We start from the raw sequence: 17,313 nt of genomic DNA on the forward strand, positions 1-17,313 counted from the left end.
TTCTTAGAGCAGTAACAGCCGGCAGACTGCTCTCAGCTGGGATCAGGGCGGTGGCTCATGCTCCACCTCCTTACAGTTCACAGAGCCTTCCAGCTCAGCCTCCCCCTCAGTCCGGCTCCGCACCTCCTGCATCCTTCTCTGCTGAATGGGATGCCAGCCTCACCAGGTGCTCAACGCATGGCAGTTGCCATTGTGGAGATGGTGTAGAAGGTACACTCACCTGCAGGGAGATGAGAGCCCTTCAGGCCTAGCAGCCATCAAACATCGGGGCGTGGGATGCAGTCAGGGTCACAGGCTGTGTGGCCTTGAGTGAATTACTCCACCTCCCTGAGCTATTATTTCTGTGTACGATGCTACACAGGTAATGTGTGAGTGCCTGACACAACGCAGCTCTTCCTCCTACCTCCCGGCTCCCTGGAGGACAAATTTTCCAAGCTGAACACCTGCCCCCTTCCCTGACTGTTCCCATCTACCAGACAGCCCTCGTGCACCTCCCGCGGCTGTGCCAGGCCGGCCCAGCTGGCAGCTCCTGACGTCAGCAGCTAATCCGGGAAAGCTGCCAGCCAGAGACAGGGGTGAGCAGCAGAGGAAATCAGAAACGGGTTTCAAGGTGGGTGTCCCCAACCGACTCCCCCGCGTTCCCATCAACTTCTCGCTTCAGCAAACCCAACCGCGCAGGCCGATGCCTGGACCCTGGACCCGCTGGAGCTGGATGGAGCCTTTTATTGCGAATGGTTTCTCTGTCAGCAGGAGCTGGCGCTGCATGGTGCACCATGCCCAGCCTCCCCCAGCCCCCGAGGCGAGGCTGCCAGTGTCTCGGGCCTGGATTCCAGGCTGACCCCAAGTCCTGACTGGGGGACATTGGGGGATGGGGCAGATGCTGCCTCCAGGCCTGTGCTGGCCCCGTGCAGCCTCCAGAGAAAGCAGAGGAAGGAAGGCAGCTGGGCTCTCAGAGCCCAGGCCGGGCGCACTGTCCTCGCTGCTCTTCTGTCATTCCTGCTTCGCAGCACCCGGTGATGGGTGACCCCCATCATCATTGAAGTTCAGTGAGGTCTTAGGTGACTGGCCCAAGATCTCACAGCTGCTAAGTAACAGAGCTGAGAGTCACCCTGGGCCTGGCGGCTGCTAAGCCCAAGCTCCTCATGCCATCTCAGAGATCTTCCAGTCAAGGTGCTGGTGCTGCCTGGGCCCGTCCACGCTTGAAGGACACCCCCGCCTTCTGCCTTCCTCGGGCCAGCGGAAGTCAGCCAGTCAAAGCAGCCAGACCAAGGCCTGGTCTGACATCTTCCACGGGCTGCCCCAGCAGCAACAAGGCCCAGCCCCAGCTGTTGATGGTAGAAAGGAAAAGACTATCATTTGTCTCACACGCTGGGGGCCAGGACCTTCGCGGTGACCCCATTTGGCAAATGTGGAAACAGGTTCAGCATGGAAGTAACTTCCCCAAGGCCACACTGCTTCTCTGCCCACCTTCCCTCCAAACTCTTCCTTGGGCCGCACTGCCCCTAGACCCCTCTCTCACTTCCTCATGGCATGGGTGCCAGGGTCAGAGGCTTTGGACAGCCAAGGACCTTAGAAATGGTCACATCCAGGTCCTCCCTGAGTGGATGGGAAAGAGACCCAGAGAGGGAAAGGAGCTACCCAAGGTCACACGGCAAAATGAGACTTGGGCTAAGGGAACCTGTGTCTCCACACTTCTCATCTCCCGGGAACCACACCAAAGTGAGTGGCCCTTCACTATGCTCCTGCTCCTACTGGACCATGAGCTGTTCACAAAAACCTGAGCTCACACGGGGCCAGAAATCAGGCCTCATCCCAGGCCTCATCTCCAACTTGCTGTATGACCTCCTGCAAGCCACATCCCTCTCTGATCTCCTTATTCTTCATCGGTGCCATGGGGATCAGGCTCGATCTCCTACCCACTCCTCAGGGTTGCCGTGAGGTTCATATGAGATGCCGAATAGAAGCCTCTTACAAACTGCAAGGGATGGGGCATGGCACAATGTCCCAGCCCAACGCATCTGGGACCCAGAATGTGATGAAAGATGCCTTGACCCACCCTTCCGCCACGTCACACAGAAATCATCTTCCCCACAGACTTGCCAATGCCCGCAATTCTACCATTAGGAAAGATGGCTGGAGAGTCAAGAGCGAGGTAGGTGGAGGCAGGAAACGGGGCTGGAAGTCAGCAGGGCCAGGCTGCTCAGGGATGAAGAATATGGCTGTTCTCCTGGGGTCTGAGACCAGGACCACTTTGAACCTTGTCTGTGGCAAGGCTGGGCCATGCCCCTGACCCCAGGACTCTATCTGAGAAGCTGCTAAACTGAGCTCAAGAATCACCCTGAAACCCAGCCCTAGAGCCTTGCTGGGGCTCCTAGTGTGAGCTCCAGGGCTGTGAGCAAAGCAACTGGAGGCTCCCAAAGCTGGGGAGTCCTGAGCCAGGAGCCAGTGCTTGGCCCACCAGTGACTCGCTGGGTTCCTCCTTGCTCTGGCTCTCAGTTTTCCCATCTGCCCAAGAGGACTGGAAGTGTGGCTATCAGCCCTGAGGTTCAGACTTGGAAACCCCACTACGCCTTTGTCCGAGTTTGGACAAACCCAGCCTTCCCCTTTCCTCTGCCTCACAAACTCCCGGTCATCCATCCCTCCAGGCTCCAGTGACCTGTCACTTCTACCAGCTTCGCCAACACTCTTGGGGACAAGTTGCCCCTCCCACGTGATCCCACATCTTCTTCTTCAAGCCCCCAGCCAGGCCCAGTCCCTCCTCATATTCAAAGTGAGGATGCATTAAAACACTGAGTAAAACACTTAGAATAGTGCCCGAAACAGCAAGCAGCCACACACGCCAGCTTAGAAAGCAGGAATGGCTGGTCCGAATCCACAGTCGTCAACGGCGGAGCCAGGATTTGGACCAAGGCAGCCCAACTCCAGGCCCTCCCTCTCAGCCGCATACCGTCCTGCCTTCCCTCTTATTACTAAGGATGAAATGTCCTGTCCCAACAACCCAAACCCTTCCCACGGGCACCCATCCTTGTCCTCACTCACACGCATCTTCACCTTAACCTGCCCAAAGGCTCCTAGTCCCCCCCAAACCTGCTCCTCCTCCGTCTCTCCTTCAAAGTAAAGGGCCCCGCCATTTCTCAGGGACTCTTAACCCCAGCCTTGGGGTCAGCCTTGAGTCACTGATTTATCTCACAGCCCCATCCAATCCATCAGTGAATCCTGTCAGTTCAAGAATCCAGAACTTTCTACCACCCCCACCACCACCCCCTACTGTCTGAGAGACACCGTGGTGTCCTGCTTGGATTATGGCAGAATCCTCCTGATTTCCTATTTTCACCCACAGTCTGTCCTCACAGCAGCCTTCAGACCACCCATCACATCCCGTGGCTGCCATCACACTCAGAAACAAATGCAAACCCCTCCCTGCAGCCTAAAGAGCCCTGTGAGAACTGGCTGCCGACCCCGTCTACTTCCTGCTCCTTCTCCCCGCCTGGCACCGCGGTCTGGCCACTTGGATCGCTTTGTTCCTCCCGGGTGGCGCCCGGCTCCTTCTGGTCTCCGAGCCGCCACGCTTGCCGTTCAGTCTGCCCGGAGTGATGTCCCCCAGATCTTCTCAGCCTAGTCTCATTCTCAGTGCCTGGCACTGAGTAGCTGCTCACTAAATGTCTGCTGAACTCGCAGTGTGGATGGATAGTTGACAGGACCAGGGCCCGGTGTGACAGGAGTGCCATGTCGCCACCAGGTGGCGCTGCACACACGTCCCTCGGCAGTGACCTCGGGTTTAACCTCCAGTATTGTCCTCTCAGAAAAGCCTCCCCTGGCAGTGCCAGGCGGTGCTGTGGGCCACCAGCTGTCTCGCCTCCACCCTGCGTGCCCCCCAGTGGCTACTGGCAGATACCATCCGGGGTATCCGCAGAAGCCCGAGAAGAGGGGAGTGTGGCTGCCACCGTGGCCTGTACTGCTGGGCTCTTTCTGGGGAGAAACTGGATGTGTTGGTGTGGGGGGCTGGAGGGGCCTGGGGGACTGGGATGAGGGGCTCTGGGGAGGCCTCCGACTTGGAGTCTGTACACTGAGCCTAGGTTTGCACCCCGCCTCCTCCAGTCCTCCACATGCCTTTGACAAGCCTGGTCCTGGCTCTGAGCCCGTTTCCTCATCTGTCAACAGAGGATAAAAATGTGAGCAAGAACTAAAACCCCATGTGGCCGCTCTATCAAAACGAGGCTGAGGAGCTTCTGGCGGGGCCTCCCTAGGGGGCCGGGTGGTACATGCAGGTGGGAAGTGTGTGGGTTTGGGGAACAGGCAGGTGGACAGGAAACCAGCAGTCCCCCGGGCCTCAGCCTCCTGCTCCATCAAATGGAGTGCCCCTAGGGCCTGTCCTGCCCTGAAACCCGTGACCTGAAGTGTGTGTGTCTGTGAGTGTCCCTGAGCATACGTGTGTAGGCCTGTGTTTGAATGAGTGTGTGTGTGTCTGTGCAAATGTGTCTGTGGGAGCCCGTGCGTGGGACAGGCTGCTTCTCGGCTTGGCAGAGGAGGATTGGAGACTCCAGGGACGAGGGGCCCTCAGGACCTGGAGCACCCTTTCAGTCAGTGCCTGGGGTGATGCCCTGGGAGGGCACTGGGGCCCCCGTTCCTGTTCCAGGCCCCCAGAACCTGGTAGCCGGATCTTCTCCGTCTCTCCTCCAGAGCACCCTGTGCTTCCTGATTTGCATGCATTTGCTTTCAGAACCCCAAGCCTTCCCTCTCTAAGGGGCGCAGTCACCGAAGCTGTGGACTTCCTGACAGTCGGGGGACAGGGATTAAGTTGGAGGGGCCCAGTCCCCAGCCTCCCCAATTTCTCCAAAGGAGAGTCAGCCTGGTATTTTCTCTTCTCAAGAGATAAGAATTATTACGCACTTACTATGTGTCAGAAGATTTATATACCTGTTCCTTACTTCCTCACAACAGTTTTTTAAGTTACCTTTATACCATTTTGTAGAGGAGAAAACTGAAGTTCAGAGAGGTGAAGTGACTTGGCTGAGATCACACAGGAAGTAGGAGTGGAACCCAACTCCAGTGGGCTTTCTTCCGACACAACTCGGGCGGGAGGATGGGAAGGGGGGCCCTGGCCCCCTCTTCCTTATTCCTGGCGATTTGCCGGTTGCCTGGCCACCCAGCTCTTACTCATCTGGCTCAAATGACCCCCTGGGGAGATGAGGGTGTGGTGGCGGTAATGGCAATGTGACAAAGGGGCTGCTGAGATTCGGGGGTTCCTGAGCTGATGATAGCCTCTCCCCACTTACCCAGACCGGTCAGGCCAGGAGGTTTTCTCTGCAATTCTTTCTCCCAGACCACCTGAGCCAGCTCTCCCCCAACTCCAGATGGCCCTGCCCAGGTACTCTCTGAAGAGGCCGTCCTTCCAGGCCCAATTTCAAGGCCACTTCTTCCTGGAGGCCCTCCTGGATGCCCCATCAGACGTGGCCTCCCCTCTGTGTTGCCCCTTCTGTCTGGACTTCTAAGCCACTTGGGGACAGAGGCCGTATCTGAGTCCCAGGACCTAGAGCAGAGCTGCCAGGGTACGGATTCAGTGACTGCTTGCTTAGGAATAATAAAATAACAACAACAACAACTACCACTACAATAATAATAATAATAAAATCTACCATTGGTTGAGTGCAAGTGTCCAGCCTTGTGCGAAGTGCTTTTCGGGCAGTTTCACAAACCATCTGTCCCACAAACCTCCAAGTGAATTGCATTCTTTTATGGTCTCCATTTTATAGGTGAGGAAACTGAGGCACAAAGAGGTGAGGTGACTCACCCAAGGTCACATGGCTAAGAGATGCCACAGGAAGGTTTCAAACTGAGTCTATCTGGGTCCAGAGTCCGTGTTGCACTGAAGTTAACTGTCAAGAAATGGTGATTCTGTCTACGGCCATGCCGCCCTGAACAAACCCATCTGATCTCGGAAGCTAAGCAGGGTCAGGCCTGGTTGGTACTTGGATGGGAGACCACCTGGGAAGACCAGGTGTTGCAGGCATAAAAAATAAAAATAAGGGATTATAAGCTGACAAGGTCCTTGCAATCTGCGAGGTCAAGCAAGGGTTGCCTTGCCTAAAAAAAAAAAAAAAAAAAGAAATGGCGATTCCAAGCGTTTGCCCTTGCCAGGTGCTGTGAGCCTTGAGGGTGTCTTAGACTGCCAGCTCTGGGCTGGGCTGGGCTGGGCAAGATGGGTCAAGCTCAGCTCTCATAGAGCTGGAGGCCAGAACACCACGTATTCCAGCCACTGCGCAAGTCACTCTTCCCCTTCGAGCCTTCCTTTCCCCACTTGAAAGAGGATCCTGGCTCTTGCCCAGCCTCCCAGGGTGGCTGAGGATAGAGTTGTCAAGCTGCCATTTTCAAATGGATTTTTCAGGAGAACCTCATTTTCAGCCACAATCTTATCAAGAAGGCCAACATATGAAACTGATTAAAGGGGTGTTTCATCAGCATAAATTTCTAAGCTCAGGGTGCTGACAGGTCCTTAGTCTAAAGTCACTTGCGAGAGTAAGCGTGTGACAATTGTGATGGACACACGGCCTGCCTCCGGTGTGGGTGACGGCTGTGGCCCACTGGGAGTTACCCCAGCACCTAGTCTATTTCTATACTTTATCTGAGCTGCATGGCGTCAAGAAAACTTGAGGCCTGCCAACAAAAAGCTGTTTTGAAAAAAAGAATTCAAATCAAGCTTTGGTGACAGCTCCAAGGTCCAGCCAGGGGTTCCAGGTATCTACAGAACCCATCTGATGCCCCCACTCCTGGCTGTGGGACCTTGGGCAAGTCTGTGGCCTTCTTTGGGCTTCAGGAGGCACAGGAGGCTGGAGTCCACCTCCATCCATTTACCTTGGCAGGTCTGGATTTGGCGACAAGGGACACCTGGCCGATGGCCAGGCTCCCCACTGGCTCTAAGAAGCCTGGTTGGCACGGGTCAGGCAACAGAGTGCGTGTGGAATGAACCTTCAGAGACTGGCCAGGGGGCTCGGCTTGGATGTGGGAGACCGGGTAGGCAGGATGAGATGGGGCGGGAAGGGGAGGGGGCAGGGAGCCGACCAAGCCCTGAGAGTTTAAAAATAAATCCTCTCTGAGCGCTGTCAGCTATAGCCAGCCATGCTCCAGGGCCTGGTGACATCACCGGGGCACAGGATGTCCCTGGCAGGGGCCGGGGATAGCAGAGAGGTCATGGCAGGGGGGAGAGGGGTTCTGAGCTGCCTTTTCTGTACCTGAGAACTGTTCGTGTTTGGGCAGAGCCAGTCTGGGTTGTCCTGGGACAGAGGAGCTGGGGGTGGGGGAGGGTCCCTCCTCCCCGACATTTTCTATTTACAACTGAGAAATGAGGCCCAGGGAGATTGTCACTGCCTGAGGCAGAGGATTTGTCAGCTCCAGAACTCAGGCAGTGGTTCTTGAAGCCTGGTGGGCACGGGGTGGGGACCACCTGAGGAGAAGGCTCAGCTGGATGGAGGGAAGGAGGGAGGCACCAAATGAGCAAATGGGTACCACTGTGGTGGACACTGGTCGGAGCAACCAACCTCCTCCTGCCCATCCATCACCTCTGCTCCTCATTCCGACCCCGAGGAGGGACCGGCGCGGACTAGTGCCGCCCCTAGTTTATAGATGAGTGAACCGAGACCTAGGGAGACAAAATCACCTACTCCAGGGCTCACAGCCTGCACATCACGCCCAGCTGGGCTGGGGTCCGGTGTCCCCTGGCAGCCCCCAGCTTGAGCTGCGGATAGAGAGCTAAGGTGGAGTCCAGGAGAGTATGAGGGGGTGGGGGGAGGAAGGGCTGCCATGCGGATATAGGGAACGGGTTGGAGGGAAGCCCCCCCACCTCTGCTGTCGGGGCACCCTGTTCATTCAGCCTCCCTCCCATCCGTCTTCTTCCTCACCCCTCCTCCATGGGGCTCTGGCCTCTGACCCATCCATCCCTCATCCTCCTTCAGGGGCACTCCCCATGCACGCAGAACGAAGTCCAGCCTCCTGGCCTGCCCAAGGCTCTCCCTGCACCTCCAGCCTCATCTCTCGCCTTGTGCTTGACACACTCTAAGCCTCAGCCTCGCCAAACTGCTCACAGATCCCGATAGCAATTGCTATTTCAGGCCTCTGAGCAGTTGAACAAGCTGTTCCCGCTGGCTGGAATGCCCTTCCTGTTAACTTCCTGAGGAACGCCTGTTCATCCTCCATAATTCCACTCTGAGCTGTCACGGCTCCTCAGACCACGATTCCATTTGTGATTGCTGTTTGTTGCCCGTCTCTTTTACTGGGCCCACAACTCTTTTGGAGCAGAAAACTGCATTGTATTTCTGTCTCTGTGCTGTGTCTAGTTAGTGGATGAAGTCATCAGATTGGGTCCTGACCCTGCTCCTTTCTCGCCAGCAACTTTGTCCAAGTCACATCCCCTCCATGAGCCTTGTGAGGCGGGGACAAAGCCCACTTTGCAGGATTGCTGGAGAATAGTGGGATTCACTGTATCCCTGAGTAGGGGTCGGGGTGTTCCTTAGAGGCTACGATTCAGACTTTCTCTCTCTGGCGCAGTCCCTCTTCGTCTACCCGTCCCCCATGCCCTAACCTCTCCCCTGCCTTGTTTTTCCATCTTACCCTATCAAATCAAAGCAGGGGCAGTCCCAGCCTGCCCCCCTCCTGCCGCCTGCCTGCCCCCCACAAAGGTAGTCACAGGACAGCTCCCAAACCTTAGAAAGACCAGGATTCCCCTAGGGAGCCTGTTTTAAGTGTAGAGTCCAGGCCTTAGCCCCCATGAGGCCCGCGCAGAGGGCCTTGGTGTGGAACCCTGGAATCAGCATTGTTGAGCAGGCTGCCAGTGCTTTAGGAGCCTCCTGGGGTGGGGGTGGGGGCAACATGTTAGCCCAAAAAGATGCTCTGACCAGGGAGGGGCGAGGAGGGAGAGCTGGTCAGCAGGGCGGGACTGGGAGCTGGGGAAGACCTCCGTTGGTAGCTGCCCGCATCCTTCCTCCCTCCTTCCCCCAAGACTGAGGTGAGCCAGGCCTAGGCGAGGGGCTTCCTGGGTCCTCGGACCGAAAGCGGACCCTCCTGGCCCTCCGGCATCTGCTGCACCAGGCGTGCGTGCAGGCCTCAAGGCTGCCGGCTCGGGGACAGGCGCGGATATAAATAACCGCGAGGCCAGAACGGATGAAGTAAGTGCGAACGGAGAGGCGAGAACCGCGACCAGGGAGCGAGGCAGGCGCGGGCCAGGGGCTCCCTCGGGTCCCCGGTGACCTTCGAGGAGGACGAGGGGGGTCCCGGTCTCAAGGCGGGGCCCTGGCGCTGCGGGCTGAGCCGCTGCCAGCTGGGCCCGGAGGGGGAAGTGTGACGACGCCTGGCAAGGAGGCTGCGGGGCGCCGGACCCGGCGGCCGACGAGGGGCTGGAAGCCGGCGGGCCGTCCGCCGCGCCCGCTCCGAGCCCCGCTCCCACGCGGAGTCCGCCCGCCCCTCCGCCCCCCTCCGCCGCCCTCCGCCCCCCTCCGCCCCCCTCCGCCCCCCTCCGTCCCCCGCCCGCTCGGCGGGAGCGGAGGGAGCTGTTCTGAACCCCCAAGACGGAACAGCCGGGCTATTCCTAGTGGGGCGCCCCCATTGGTCCCCTCCCGGTCCCGGTCGCTGACGCCCCGCCCCCTGCCCGTTACGTAACCCCGCCCCTCCCCCTCGAGCCTCTGCTGCGGTGGGGGTGGGGAGAGGAGAAGCCAGGGCCCCTCCCTTGGCGTGGCGTTGCCTGGCCTGGCACCCTCTGTTTATGCTTAGCGCCCAAGGGGAAACTGAGGCCGCTGTCCAGTGAGGAGATGGCCGCGGGGATGGAAACGACAGCACTCTCTAGGATCCTAGGGGGCCGGGGTTGCCTGTGGTCACGGCTCCCTGTGTACCAAGGTTCCTTCCCTGGCCTGGACTTGGGGGGCTGTGGAAGTCTGCTGGGGAGCCCCCATAGCTTCTCCTCCCACCCCACTGTGCCTGGGCCACCAGGTCTCTTGAATTCTAAAGCCAGGCTTTGCAGCCCAGTGGTGTGACTGGCTCCTCCACCCACTTCTCTGAGTCTCACTATTCCCACCTATTAAATGGGGCTGTGACGGATCCTCCTTCCAGTGCTATAGGGAAGAATCCAGTCGTGTCACCACCTGCTGAACACTAAGCAGTGAAACTGGACTGTCCTAACTCTCCCCTCACCCCTCCCAGGACCTGGCACAGTGCAGGACCTGGGCCTGGCTCTGGGCTGGTAGGTGGTGGCCCGCGGGTCAGTTCCCTGTGGACCTAGGCCCTTGCCCAGGCAGCGCATGGTGTAGGCCTGCCCTGCGCCCTGCGGGGTCCTGTCTGACAGGGCTGGGCCTGCGCTGGTAGAGCACAAGACCCCTGGATCACCTCGGGGTGTCGCCTGCAGTGCTGCCCATGGTCTCACTTGCTGAGCTGGCCACATCACACCTGTTTGGAGCAGCGCCTAAGAGCAGATTTGGGATGAGGGGGGCATCTGCCCAGGCCTTCTCCGTGCTGCCGAGACACGCTGGGAGCCTCAGTCTCTGCATCTGCAAAACAGGGATAATCCAGTCTCCCTCCCTCCCTCCCCTCTTGCTTGGCCCCTGCCAGGAGGAGATCGGTGCCACCATCCGGGCTCCCACGTATTGGGCCTGGACTGGGAGCCCCCAGCTTTATGCTCATGTCACCTTCAAACAGCAATCTGAGGTGAGTTGGTGTCCTTTTATAGTTGAATAAACCGAGATGTAAAGTAACTCCTGCAGGTGGGGTGACCGACTGCCCTGGTTTGCCCTTGAGGCCTGTACGCACACCTAGTGCAGCAGGATTTCATGTGATGCAACATTCTCAGAAGACTGGGAGTCACCCTACCTCCAGGCCACAAGTGGCAGCGCTCAAGTCCAAAGTCTGGCAATTAGGTTCCAAGCAGCACCAAACTATTTCCCTCAGTCAGTATTTGCCCAGCGAATGAATGCACCCCTCACCCACCTACCCCCCGGCCCTGGCTGAGCGCCTCACCCACCTGCCCCCCGGCCCTGGCTGAGCGCCTCTGCTCATGTATTTGGATCTAGTTTAGAGCCCAGCGGGAGTGGCCTGTGGAGGACCACTGTGAGAGGTCTCTGGATCCAGCTGCGGAGTCCCTGGGACCCCCTCAGTTCTTCCCTGCTTCAGGTCAGCTTGAGGGAACCCCCAGGGTCCGCCCATCAGCCCCTTACCTTTTTTGCTTACAGGGGAAGCTGGGTTCCCACTGGGGGAGCCACTCACCCCCTAATACCGCTGTGTCACTTTGCTTCTTGGAGCTCAGTTCCCTCATCTATAAAATCAGGGCGACAGAACCTGCCTCTTGTCACTGAGGATTCGGGACAGTGTAGGTAAAGCTAGCACACAGGAGGCCAATACCTAATCATTGGTATCGTTGCTTATTAATGTGGTAATTATAGCAAACTTCTCCAGCAAGTGCTTCCTGGGGGAGGGTAACTATACTAAATGTTTGCTATGCATTCAAGGCCAAAGAAGCAGATGCCATTTTTCAGGTAAAGATCTGAGTTTCAGAAAGGTGGTAACCTGCCCAAGGTTATAGCGGGAAGGGGCAGGGCCAGCGCTGGCCGGCTTCTGCACTCTTGTAGAACTTAGCTCAAGTGATTGGCAATTGGTAGTAGTATGGGGAAACTAAGGCACAGGGTAGGGAGCGACTGTTGAGGCCCCCACAGGGTGCCAGGCCCTCTGCCTCCCTCCCAGACAAACTGGTCCTCTCCTCCCCCAAGGTGGCAGGACAGGTTGTAGGAACAAGTCCTTTGCTCAGGCCAGGCTGCCCTCCCCCCTAGTCGGCAGGCTGCCCATACCCTCTGCCAGCCACTGTTCCCTGTCAGCCAGCCAAGCCATGGAGCAGTCCAGGACATTGTGTCCAGAGAGAGGGCCAAGTGCCCCCCTCCACTGGTGGCCGCTGACCTCCTGCCCCACCCCTTTGGCCTTAAGCCAACCTGACCTGTCCCTGGCGCTGGCAGGAGCAGGCCAGAGTTGCCCTCCCAGGGGCCAGGACAGCGTCTTGTCTCCTCCCACCTCACTGCAAACCTGCTTACGAGGGGTGTTCCCTGCTCCAGCCTAAGCCTTCTCCCCAGAAGACATTCCAATGCAGAGGGACTGGCTCCCCAGGGTGTCTCTCAGGGGAAGCCAGCTGGCCTAAGATTCCTGTTTTCCTGCCTTTGGCATTTTTGCTCTGCCTGTCCCCAAATCCAGCTGAGCCAAGGTGAGCGGCCCCCTTAGGCTGAGGACCGGCCCTGTGGGGCCCCCGTGCCAGTATGAGCTGGGGCACAGCCTTGTCTCCCCTTGAAGAAAGCTGAGCCACAGAGAGAGGCTGGGATTCACACAAAGCCACACAGCCAAGCTCAGACCCCACCGAGTGGGAGCAGGACAGGGACCGAGGGACAGTGACAGCTGGGAGAGGGCAGCCTCAGAGGGGCGGGGCACAGGAGTCTTAGTTTCACGGCCACCTGCCCAGAGATGCCTTCTTTCGCTCCCTCCCCCAGGTAGAGGAGAGTACCCCCCACTCTCCTGTTTTGTTTCCCTGAGGAAATTTCTCTGTTTGGCTTTTCTTGTTTGATTATCGGGTTTATTGTTCACCTTGCCCTCACGAGCCTAGTGAGGGCAGGGACTTCATTTCATTCCTGCTGTATTTCCAGTGTCAAGAACAGGGTCTTGCATGTGGTAGGAGGTCAATAAATATTTATTGAATAGAGGATCGAATATCAGTTTTGCCTTTCAGACCACCTCTGGACTTTTTTTTAAAACAGTTTTATTGAGGAATAGTTGACATACAATAACTGCACATACTTAAAGATTATAATTGATAAGTTTTGATATTATATACCCATGAAACCGTCAACACAATCAAGATAATGAATATACCCATCCCCCCCCCAAATTTTCTTTTTCCCCCCTTTTAATCCTTCCCTCCTGTCCTTTCCTCTCTCCTTCTCCCGTCCCTAGGCAACTGCTAAACTGCTTGCTGTTGATACATGATTAGTTTGCATTTTCTAGAATTTTCTATAAATGGATTCAAATAGCATGTATTCTTTTGGGGGGGGTCTGGCTTTCATGATTATTTTGAGAGTGTTGTTGCATGCATCTTTTTTATGGCTGAGTAGTAGTCCATAGTGTGGCTCCTTTCATTCCTTGAAGGACATTTGATTTGTTTCCAGTTTAGGACTAACAAATAAAGCTTCTATGAACATTTGTGTATAAGGCTGTGTATGGACACATATTTCTTTTCTTATGGGTAAATACTTATGAATCAAATGGCTGGATCACATTGTGGGTGTATGTTTAACTTTTAAAGAAGCTTCCAAATTATCTTCTGAAGTGGTTGTACCATTTACATTCCCACCAGCAGTGCATGACAGTTACTCATTCCTCCACATCTTCGCTAATACTTCGTATGGTCAGTCTTTTGGATTTTAGCTGTTCTAATGGGTATGTTCATTGTGACTTTAGTTTGCATTTTCCTAATGACTAATGATATTGAGCATCTTTTCATGTGCTTATTTGCTGTCTATATACCTTCTTTGTGAAGTGTCCATTCAAATCTTTTCTCCACTTTTGTATTAGGTTGATTTCTTATAATTGAGATTTGAAAGTTCTGAACAAAAGCCCTTTGATCAGATACATAATTTGCAAATATTTTCTCCCAGTCTGTAACTTGGTTTTCATTCTCTTAATGATGTTTAAGGTTTTTTTTTTTTTTTTAATAAAATCCAATTTATCAGTTTTTTCTTTTATGGATCATTCTTTTGGAAGCATATCTGAGAAATCTTTGCCCAATTCAAGATTGCAAAGATTTTTTTCCTTTGTTTTCTTTTAGAGGTTTTATAGTTTAGTTGTACACTTCCGTCTTCTGGATATCTCTGTGGCTTCTTGAAGGGGTCGTCTACATTCACAGCGCCAAGGCTTCCCCGCCTCGGTCCTCTGCTTCTGCATCTTCCTTCTCCCCACTGACCCTCCCCCCCCGGGACCTCCTCAATGCTGAGTCCAGGTGTCATCTTGCCCCAGATAACTTGCTTTGTGTCTTGTGCTCATGCTCTAGCTTCTATCAACCCTCTGAAGAGCCATCCTGGGGCGGGTAGCAGCTTCCTCCTGGCACTTATGGCTCCCGGGCTTGCTTCTGCCGTGGACCCATCAGAATAACCTGGGTCTGTCTTCTGTCCAACTCCTCTGCCGCTAGAAGCTCCCCCACAATCCTCCAGCGGGCCCGTACTCAGGGCCCAGCTCAAGGCCTGGCATCAGATTGGAGCCCGGGAAGGTCTGTTGAGTAACTGTGAGAGAACACTGTCTCCCTCTGCCCCAGACACAGAGGAGGCAAGCTGGGGTGAGAGACCTAACCCTCACATTTAAGGTGAAGTCCCAACTTCCCATCTGGGCCATGGGGCCTGTGATGTGGCCCTGAGGACTTCCACGACCTCATCTTGTGCTACTGGCCTCCTATTTCCTGCTGGGCTCTTCATTCCCGAAGCACACCATGCTGGTTTCTGCCTCCCCTGCCTGCAGAAGTGGCAGACCCTTCTGCCGCTCTCTCTGCTAATTCTCTTGTAATTCAGATCTAAGGTTGAAAGCCTCCTACTTGGGAAGGTCCCCCTTCCCCTGACCACGCAATCTAAAGGGGCCACTTGGTCCCTAACTGCCATCGCCGGTTGGTGTGATGGTCTTAATGGCACATCCTCACTGTACGACATTTTCTCGCTTGTTTGTGGTTAATAGAACATCACCTTCGGGGCAGCAGGGAGTTTGTCTGCTGTCCGCTCTTATTTTCCTCATGCTTAGAACAGTGTCCGGCACTTCTGGGGGCTCCATGTTGAATGGTGAATACTGAATGTTAAATATTTGTAAATCAAGGCAGAGGTCGCTGGAGGACCCAGATGTCCAGGTGGCTGGGCCAGGCCTTTTCTTGTGCCTGGACTTACCTGGGCCCACCACAGCCCAGTAGTGCTCTGATCAGGTCCTCGTGCCTAGGGGTGTCTCTATCAGTCGCCATGTGGTCCTGCCCAGGGCTCAGGCTATCACTGTCTCCTTTCCTCTCTGGGAAAGGTGCCACAGCACAGGGTCCTCTGGGGGCCTGGGAGCCAGTGGGGCAGGAAGAGGTGCTGGCCCAGGGATCGGCCTGAATGGCCTAGCTGGACAGGGGCCTAGCCAGGAGGGGACCTAGCTTCCCTGTCCCTTGTTGTACAAATGGGACAGATATCAAGAGGGGAGAGAGGTGTTTGAGGTTGCACAGAGGCAGCAGCTGTGAGGACTGAGAACACACTTCTCTTGCTGGCAGTGAAATTCCCCAAATGAAAAACCGGCAGCTTAGCAGGTTCCTGTCGCCCAGGGGCTTGGAGACTTCCTGGCTGGTCCCAGCCTGTCCTTAGATCCTGCCTAGGCCAAATTGGCCAGGCCCAGGGAGAGGAGGAGGTAGGGTGAGTGCGTGCCCCTCCATATCCTGAATCACTTAGGGGGAGGTGGCATTGGTGGGGACCAGACAGCGGCATTCCCTTGGCCCACAGGCGGGCACTGACTCAGGCAAGCAGTGACAAACAGAGCGGGTCCTCCCATGGCCATGACTCACCCCTACCCGCCCATTTGCCTCTTTAGGGAGAAACTCCCAGGAGTTTTCAGGGCACACATCCAGGGCCCATCCCATCCAGAGGCAGAAGCCTGGGCCCCTGTAAAGGGGGCGTGGCAATCAGCATACCTTACAGGATGCTATCTTGCTGGGGGACAAGCAGCCTCCCACCTTGGCAGAGGGCAGCGCAGGGGCCAGACGAGGCTCTGCTGCTTAGAGAATGGAGTTTCTTTTCTTTTCCAGCCCAGCCTGGTCCTGCTGCTGGCAGAGATGGGTTTTGGCCTGTTGGATGATGCAAGGACATATCCCGGACTGGGTCGGCCATTGGCTTTTGAGGATGGACGATAATAGCCCTGATGATGCAAATGATACTTGTCATTTACTCTGGGCCAGTCATTGTGCTCAGCATTTCCCGCTCATTATTTTACTTAATATCACAAACAGACTCGATTATTATCCCCATTTTAGAGGTAAACGGACTGAGGCACCAGCGTAGGTGAAGTGGTTTGCTTGAGGTCATACAGCTAGGAGAGGCAGAGTTGGGACTGGAACCTGAGTTTTCTAAGAGAGCAGAGTCCAGACTCTTCCTCGACAGGTGCCTCCCTGACCGGTTCCCTGGGGAAGGGCCCAGGCCTTGTTTTCCTCCTTCCTGGCCAACTCATACTCTTTCTTTACCTCTTAATCCTGGGCTCTCAAGCCCCCTGCACATACCTGTCCTATAACTTCTGCGCCACCTGTGCTTCTGGGGCTAATAACACACACACACACACACACACACACACACACACACACACACACACACACACGGAGCTATAATAAAGCTGGTACTTTATATTAACATGAATAGGAATGAGTGTTCAAGATGCAGGGACAGGCTGGGCTTTCCCCTGACAAGACAGAGGAAAGCAAGACCCCTGGGACCTCTGGGACTGACTTCATGTCTGGCAGGCCAAGGACTTGGCACCCTGGACCAGGGCCTCCCTCTGCTCAAGAGGTGCCATGGGGGGAAGTGAACCATGGAAGGGCCAGACATCAAGGGCTCCTGGGACCTTGTGCGGAAGTCAAATGTTTGGCCTGCAAGCTTCTAGGCTCATGTCACACGCTTGAGTGGGCAGGAGTCAGTTTTGGTCTGTATGGGAGTGAGGGGTCTGAGGAGGCTGTCGTATCATTGATGCCCTGAAGAGCTGCCTGCCCCTGGCCCAGCCTAGAGGTGGCAAGGTCAGCCCTCCCATGCCTCTCCTCAATGTCTCTTCCATAGATGTTATCAGCTTTTTTTTTTTTTTTTTTTTTTTTTAGGCGAGACAACCCTTGGTTTACCTCACAGATTACAAGGCACTTGTCGGCTTACAATCCCTTATTCGTTTTTATTTTTACACCTACAGCACCTGGTCTTCCTAGGTGGTCTCCCATCCAAGTACTAACCAGGCCCAATCCTGCTAAGCTTCCGAGATCAGATGGGATCAGGCTTGCTCAGGGTAGGATGGCTGTAGACCAGATGTTACGTTTTATACGTGAAAAAGTCACACACAGGGCAAAGTCTTAGCTTCCCCACTTCCTAGTTTTGTGAATTTAGCAGGTAAACTAACTCAGAGCTCATTTCTCAACTGTATCATAGAGATAATTCCTCTATCACCAGGTTGCTGTGCAATAGATTCAGCAAGTACCTGGCCGCCATCTTCGACCAGGGACCTTGCAGGGCTGATGTGAACCACTGCTGGGAAGGGGTCCAAGGGGCAGTTTCT

General features: G+C 55.5%; 2 pseudogenes; one reads left to right on the plus strand and one right to left on the minus strand.

The window, feature by feature from the left end:
- The first annotated feature begins 5,897 nt into the window (after window positions 1–5,897).
- Window positions 5,898–6,010, plus strand: LOC118614301 (annotated as a pseudogene).
- Window positions 6,011–16,944: 10,934 nt separating this feature from the next.
- On the minus strand, window positions 16,945–17,063 carry LOC118614550 (annotated as a pseudogene).
- Between the last annotated feature and the right edge of the window lie 250 nt (window positions 17,064–17,313).

Source organism: Rousettus aegyptiacus, unplaced genomic scaffold (genome assembly GCF_014176215.1).
Source record: "Rousettus aegyptiacus isolate mRouAeg1 unplaced genomic scaffold, mRouAeg1.p scaffold_m13_p_2, whole genome shotgun sequence".
Classification (NCBI taxonomy): Eukaryota; Metazoa; Chordata; class Mammalia; order Chiroptera; family Pteropodidae; genus Rousettus; species Rousettus aegyptiacus.